The sequence below is a fragment of the Herpailurus yagouaroundi genome, unplaced genomic scaffold, assembly GCF_014898765.1.
Source record: "Herpailurus yagouaroundi ecotype Mexico unplaced genomic scaffold, PumYag 83182, whole genome shotgun sequence".
Classification (NCBI taxonomy): Eukaryota; Metazoa; Chordata; class Mammalia; order Carnivora; family Felidae; genus Herpailurus; species Herpailurus yagouaroundi.
In genome coordinates, this window is record NW_024421198.1 from 1 (window position 1) to 7,366 (window position 7,366).

The following is a 7,366-nucleotide window of genomic DNA, read 5'->3' on the forward strand; positions in this document are numbered from 1 at the left end:
TGAAGGAGTTCAGAGCATGTCACCCCAAAATATGCTGTTTTACCATATTGATTATTTTAAGTTAAAGGAGCTTGAGAAACAGCAGGTACAAGAGGGGCACTCTGACCTTCCTTATTCTTCCTGGCAGGAGATAAAACTCCCATGTCAAAGATCCCCTGCCTCTACCAGGAGGAAGAAAATCATTCCCCTCACCAGAGATGGGGAATCACACTGAGAAATCTGTACAAACAAGACTTGTTACACTAATGCTTATCCTCCTAGTCATTTCTCCACAGTTGACTACCCCTGGCCCAAACTCCTTGGCCTTACTTGGTTCTTTGTCTAAAAGATATAAAAGCGTTCTGTTCTGGTCACTTCTTCAAGTCTTCATTCTCTTGTGAAGGTTCTCATGTACATGTAAAAAAATAATAATAATAAAACTTGTATGCCTTTCTCCTGTTGATCTTGTTTTTCTTTCTTCCTTCCTTCCTTTCTTTCTTTCTTTCTTTCTTTCTTTCTTTCTTTCTTTCTTTTCTTTTCTTTTCTTTTCTTTTCTTTCTTTCTCTCCTTTCTGAGAGAGAGAGAGACAGAGAGACAGAGAGAGAGAGAGAGAGTGCATGCAAGAGGGGGAAAGGAACAGAGGGAAAGAGAGAGAACCAAGCAGGCTCCACATTCAGGTCAGCCTGGAGCCCAGCTTGAAGCTTGATCCCATGACCATGAGATCATGATTGGAGCCAAAATCAAGTCTAATGCTCAACTGACTGAGCCACCCAGGTGCCCCCCTCCTGTTAAACTTTCTTATGTCAGTTTAACTTTTAGGCCCTGCTGGAGACACAAAGAGGGTAGGTAGAGGAGCATTTTTCCTTACCTACAGTTTTGCTGACAAGGATGGGATGTCACTGGTTGACACTGCTCACTCCAGGGCCACTGCAGCTGAGAGATCCTGGGATCTCTGACACAGCCAGCACAAGGTAAGAATTCTTACCAGTTAGTCTCCTGGATCTCTGCCTGCAAGATCCAATCCACCAAAGTATTAAGAGTCTCTCCTCATGTTTTACCTTTTCCAAATTTAGATTAGTAAAAGAAAACACTGGTGTGAACTAGTTCTTTAGGCATAGTGATTTGATATTTTCTGTTATGAGTATTCTTGTTTTTGATTTCCAACAGCCGTTAAAAAAAAAAAAAAGGAAACAATCTCTCTAGACCCAGCACCCTCAGAGGGTTCACTCCCTTCTCCCCTTCTGTGGGGCAATACCCTCCTGATAGGGTCAACTAAGCCCAAGGTGCACCCCAGGGCTCACCATCCTCAGAGTAGAGGATCAGGAACTGGTTCTTAATTGACACTGATGTGACTTTACCATCTGTTCAGAGGATTTTATCTCTACCTGTCACCTCTGATTCTATTCAAGCTTTCAGTCTCTGGGCAACCTATTTCACTGTCTATATCCTAGGCCTCCCGGATACCTTTAGGCCCTCTTAACACCCATCATGCCTTTCTGTTTTCTGACTCTTCCCCAGCAAATCTCTTAGGTAGATATTTGTTATGTAAATTTAATGCCACCATACAGTGTAATGAGAAATGTGTTTTTATTTTCCTGCATCTGACCAAACAGCAAACTTTTTTACCCTAATGGAAACCCATCTCAACTGAAAATCTTCTGAAGAAGATGCAATCTTAAAAGATATCCCAACTAGCACCCAGGCCTCACATGCAAATGAGGTTGAATTGTTACAGCAACAGAGTTGTGCATATTACTGGAAAAGGAGCAAGCTTCCCCCACGTGTAGCCCAGTGCTGCCCTCGTTAGTGCCCTCGTTAGTGCGCAGCGAGGCACTGAACCTATCTCTTTTACAGCAGGATATTCTCACTTCCTCGCTTTGTAACACTACAATCTTACCAGTAAAGAAAGAGGGAAACTGGATTCAGACTGGATTCAAATCTATTAATTTAAAGAACATCTGAGAGCCATTAATGCCTTTGTAATTCCTCATCACTCCATAGTCCCTAATTCAGCTACCATTCTTATCTCAATTCCTGCTGACCCAGCCTGATTTCCAGTAATTAACCTCTGCTCGGCTTTCTTTTCAACTCCATTGCACCCTAACTCACAATTCCTCTTTGTATTTACATTTAGAGAGAGACAATTAACATAGACTGGTATACCTCAGGGACGTTGCAAGTTTCCCTCAATATTTTCCCAAGTCCCTAACGCCAGGGTAGATTCCAAGGCTCTACTCTTGTTCAGTATGTTTATGATCTTTTACTTTGTAACCAAACTAAGCAGCATGCTCTTATAGTAGCTGAAAGAGGCCATATATCCTCTTAAACTAAACTTATAGGGGTACAAACAACTGTTACCTACTAAGGACATGAGATACCTCAAGTCATTCAAAAGCTCACTCTCAAATGCCTTGAGTCAGTTTTGCCCATCCCTCTCCCACAAATGAAAAAACAGCTACATAAATTTCTAGAGGCAGCTGGCTACTGCCACAAATGAATTCCTAACTTTGCTGCCCCGGCTAACTCTTTAGAAGCCTCCTCCTGGATACTACTTCAGAGCTCATTTCCGGGCCCTCATTAACCTCCTTGGAAGGCTTAAAATTAGCACTGTGAACACCCACAATTCTCAGCTACCTAATTTTGACAACCCTTTTTTTTTTCCTATAGTGCCACAACAATACTGGGATTGCTATGGGAATTCCAGGAAAATCTTTGCCTCTCAGGGAAGTCCTTCCTGTCAGCTGGATCCTGTGACAGCAGGCATGCCCTCATGCCTGTGTGCGGTAGCCACAGCTGCCTCCCTAACTGACAAAGCCAGTTCCCTGAGATCAGGCTCCCCATTCACCTCTATGTTCCTTTTGTGTTCATAAGACACCACACCTCTCTACGTGGTGGCCTCTATTATCCAACCCTTCTTTCATCTTCCATCACTGTAACACTTTAAATCTGACTACTCTATTATCCTTTCCTTGATAATGGAGAACATCACTCCATTCCACAGAATTACTTTACAAATATAGAAATTGTCTCAGGGTACCTGGGTGGCTCAGTCGGTTGAGCAGCCAATTGGTTTTGGCTCAGGTCATGATCCCAGTGTTGGCAGATCAAGCCCAGCATTGGGCTCCGTGCTGAGTGTGGAGCCTGCTTCAGATTTTCTCTCTTTCCCTATGCCCTTCTCCCCTACTCACATGCTCACACACTCTCTCTCTAAAAAACAAAAACAAAAATTATCTGAAAGCCATGAGAGGATCTCTTAGATACCACCCCCTTTACACAACCGAGACTTAAGTTCTATTTTGTGATCGTTCCTACAGAGGAAATTTCTGGGGAAACATAATAACTGGCTGTGCCATAGTTTCCCCACATAAAACGTCTGAGGCACACTCTCTGTCCACTGTAAAGTTAGTTAGCCCAAGGTGCTAAACTCATCAGGCTGTTGACACAATCTGGAAATCCTGTGGATTCTTAACCTCTCTTGCTGGTACTCCTCTCGCCAATGGGCATATAATTGCTGCCCTATACATGCTATTCACTTCCCTGCTAAAATTGATATTGTTGGCTGTGTAGCCATACTAAGGAGACAGATATTGTATCTCTAGGGAATAGCAGGGCTGACAAGGCTGCTACCTTTGCAGCCCCAAATAGAACCCCTTTTCTTTTTCCACCCAATTTAAAACCCTGCTTTTATCCCTGACTGACAGTATTAACCATTCAGGCAAATACCCCACAATTTGAAAAAGACAAATGGATACAAAAGAGTGCCAAACAATTAGATTATACATTGGGTCAAACATACTTCCTGTGGTCCCCTTTCTTTTGACCTTTTGGCTTACACTCATCTCCCATCAGATGGGACATATGGGTAGATGGGAGATACTTAAGGAGTTAAAAGAGAATTGGTTCTTCCTTGGCATCCACAAAATTTCTGGCCAAATTATTTCCCAGTGTACTACTTACAAATCTCACCAAATTTCTGGAGGAAACCAACGTACCTCAGGAAATCCTCCAAGACCCACATTGTCCCTTGTGAAACCCCACAATGGATTCCATAGATTTATCTCCAGTGTCAGGCTATTCCCACTATTTGGTTATGTCTGTATACTTAGTGGGTGGACTGAATACTATCCAGCTAGAAGTACCAATGTCACAGCAATGGTGAAGAATTAATAACTGAGAGTATTCCTTGTTTTGGCATTCTTTATGGATTGGGTCAGATAAAGGGTCTAATTTTACAGCAGAAATTAACCACTTTCTTGCAAAAACTTTGGGGTACTCATTAAAATTTCACACTTTGTGCCATCCTTAATCCTCAAGGCAAAGTGAATATAAAAATCCAGATGTCAAAAGGACTTTAGAAAAAGTCTGTTAAGAAACTGGACTTAATGGCCAGAAGCATTACCTCTGGCCCTTATAAAAATCTGCAATAGGGGCGCCTGGGTGGCGCAGTCGGTTAAGCGTCCGACTTCAGCCAGGTCACGATCTCGAGGTCTGTGAGTTCGAGCCCCGCGTCAGGCTCTGGGCTGATGGCTCGGAGCCTGGAGCCTGTTTCCGATTCTGTGTCTCCCTCTCTCTCTGCCCCTCCCCCGTTCATGCTCTGTCTCTCTCTGTCCCAAAAATAAATAAACGTTGAAAAAAAAATTAAAAATAAAAATAAAAATCTGGAATACTCCAAAGGGAAGACATTATTAACATCTTTAGAAATAATGTTTGGTCACTTTATTCCTACTAGCATCCCTAAACCTTCTATTTCTGGATTGAATGAATATTATAGGGGCTTAAGTGAAAAATTCAATGCTATTGATGTGATATGGGCCAGGAGTGAAAGATCAAGAAAGATTTCTTGAGATGGTACAAAAAAAGTGTTTTTATTATACCATGGTACAGGACCTGGGGGCAGAAGAGCTGCAATGTGATTGTGAGAAGTGATTATACTTTAAATTGGCGGGGAGGGGGCAGACATAAAGGAAGTTTCCAAAAGGATTTTCATATCTTAAAGAAGACTTATAGGATTGTACAGGTCGGGCCAATGTCAAGCTAAGGTTGCTTTCTGCCTGCAGCAAAGCATTAACTTAAGGCAGCTGTGAGTTCCTGAGGAATGTCATACTCTGCCTGCCTCAAGTATTTTCAATGGGCTGCAAGTTCTAAGGAGATTTCATTTTATCTGCATTTCTTTTGCCTTTGTTCTCCACATCACCATGACTAGCTATATACAAGAACTAACTAGTTTAATTGGAGGATATCATCAGCAAGTTACAATGGCATGGCCTCTGCTGACTGGCCATCCCTTTTGACCAGAAGATTAGATGTAAATCAAGACTTTTAGAAGAAAGCATTGTCACCTCACTGAGAAGACCATTATGATGTACTGCTAACCACTCACACTGCCAGCAAAATAAAAGAAAAACCCTCCTAGACTCACACAAACCATGCCAAGTTAGACCAGGATTAGCACTCCCAGGACAACTGGAAGACCACCCCTTAAGTTGACCTTAAAGTAAGGATTTCCCGGGCAAATTCCCAGGCACCAGAAACAGACAGAATCACCAAGTACACAGCTTTTCCCAAGGTCACAGATCAAGAAACATTCACTTCTACCTATATTCTCCCCCAACGGGTCTCCCTACTCCCAAAGGGAAATTTTAAAAGATCTTCCTTTTAACAAAGCTTCCCCCTTCTTTAGCCATTTATTAAAAAAAGGCTGGCTGGAGATTGCTTCTCTCAATCTATCCCATTTTCACCCTGATCCTCCATTATGGGCTCTCTTTCCAGCTGGTGTCTCACTTATTAACCCTTACTGTTTTCTCAGCAAGTTATGCACAGACCTGACACCCCCTACCCCACTTTTCAAACCCTGGCCACATTAACTAATCAATCTGATTGCTGATTATATCAACATCTAGATCATGCAAAAGAACTTGAAATTAATTTTTATTCCTGCCAATAAGACCAACTGGTGGACCAACTCTGGAAAATGGATGCATGACAGGGTATGGCATCCATGACCAGAAAAACACATCACTTCTCTTTTTGGTGAGTAAATTGTACACGGGAAAGCCTCTACAGAAGCTCAAGGACCGTCCTTTGTTCAAAGACATTAGAAGGGATCTCTCCCCCCTTAGCATTGAAAACTGTGATGGTACTGGGCTTTTCCCACCTGACATACCAAAACAATATTACAATCAAACCTTGCGGTGCACTTCCACAGGTAGCACCCTCAAGCCTCTCGTGAAGGTCAGAAATGGTCTCAATACTTACTGACTCTTACAGTACAGACCCTTGCCAAACCACCAGATACTACAGCTGGCTCACAAGCCACCCTTGCGTGACCTGGGAGCAGCTGAGCTGCCAAAGGCCAAAGATTACATATGGGGAGACCAAAACATTGCACTAACTTGGTCAGGTAACAAGACCAAGCCTTACAGCGGCCAAGGCCTAACTGCAGGTCTCCTACATCAGATATTTCACAACCTGTTCTGCGCCTATGGACTGACAAGGATACACGGAAGACAAAGATGTGCAGATAACAACATGACAGGTGAGAAGATACACCAAACCCCAATTTAGTAAGTCACAAGCTTCATTGTGACCTTAGCCATGGACAATACTGTTTTTTTTTTTTTTAATCTTATGTGATGATAAGGTATATATAGAGTTCCACCTAGACGGCCAAGATGATGGGGCCTCAGATTCCTGATGCCCTCTGTCATCAGGTACTCCATCTTAAATGCCAGCCAAATTACAAACTTGGGTTCCTTTGGTCATAAAGTAGTGTCACATAAATATACTAGACAAGATGTTATAGAATACTGGCTTGTGTATCACAATTCTAAGTTTTTTCTCAATACTGAGCTCCCTTTTCCCAGGCTTTGGAACTTGAGTTGGAAAAGATAGTTCTAAATCTTTCCATAGTAACAGAACAAGAGTTTAGTTATCACTACACAAACACTGGAAGCCATTCTACCAGAAGTTAGTAGTTTAGGCTCTCTTGTGCTCCAAAGTTGCCTTCCCCTACACACACTGACAGCCCAAAAGGAGGAGCTTCGTCACTGGCAAAGGAGGCTGCTTCTATGTAAATTGCTTGAGACAAACAGTCTCCAGAGCTGCACACTCTCGGTCAGACAAATGAGGTTCGGCCATTCTATACGAGGGACCTATTCCCAGGCATGGGAGACTGATTTAACAGGATATGGGGAAGTGTGCTTAGATTTGTTATTTCTTGTTTATTCATTCTTATTCTAATTTGTGCTCTTCTTTCCCTTTGCAGATAGACTCTTGGCTGCTAATCCAATTCTTCCTTCCAGTGCCACAAATTCAGCTTTTTAAGAAACTTTCAGAGGAAATGAAGGAGTTCAGAGCATGTCACCCCAAAATATGCTGTTTTACCATA

General features: G+C 42.5%; 1 long non-coding RNA gene across 1 annotated transcript; it reads left to right on the top strand.

Moving 5' to 3' along the window:
• The first annotated feature begins 5,358 nt into the window (after nt 1-5,358).
• On the top strand, nt 5,359-7,355 carry LOC121026340 (uncharacterized). Its single transcript, XR_005788334.1, has 3 exons — nt 5,359-5,473; nt 5,880-6,009; nt 7,244-7,355. It is a non-coding gene; the product is annotated as an uncharacterized LOC121026340 (long non-coding RNA).
• The last annotated feature ends 11 nt before the right edge of the window (nt 7,356-7,366 follow it).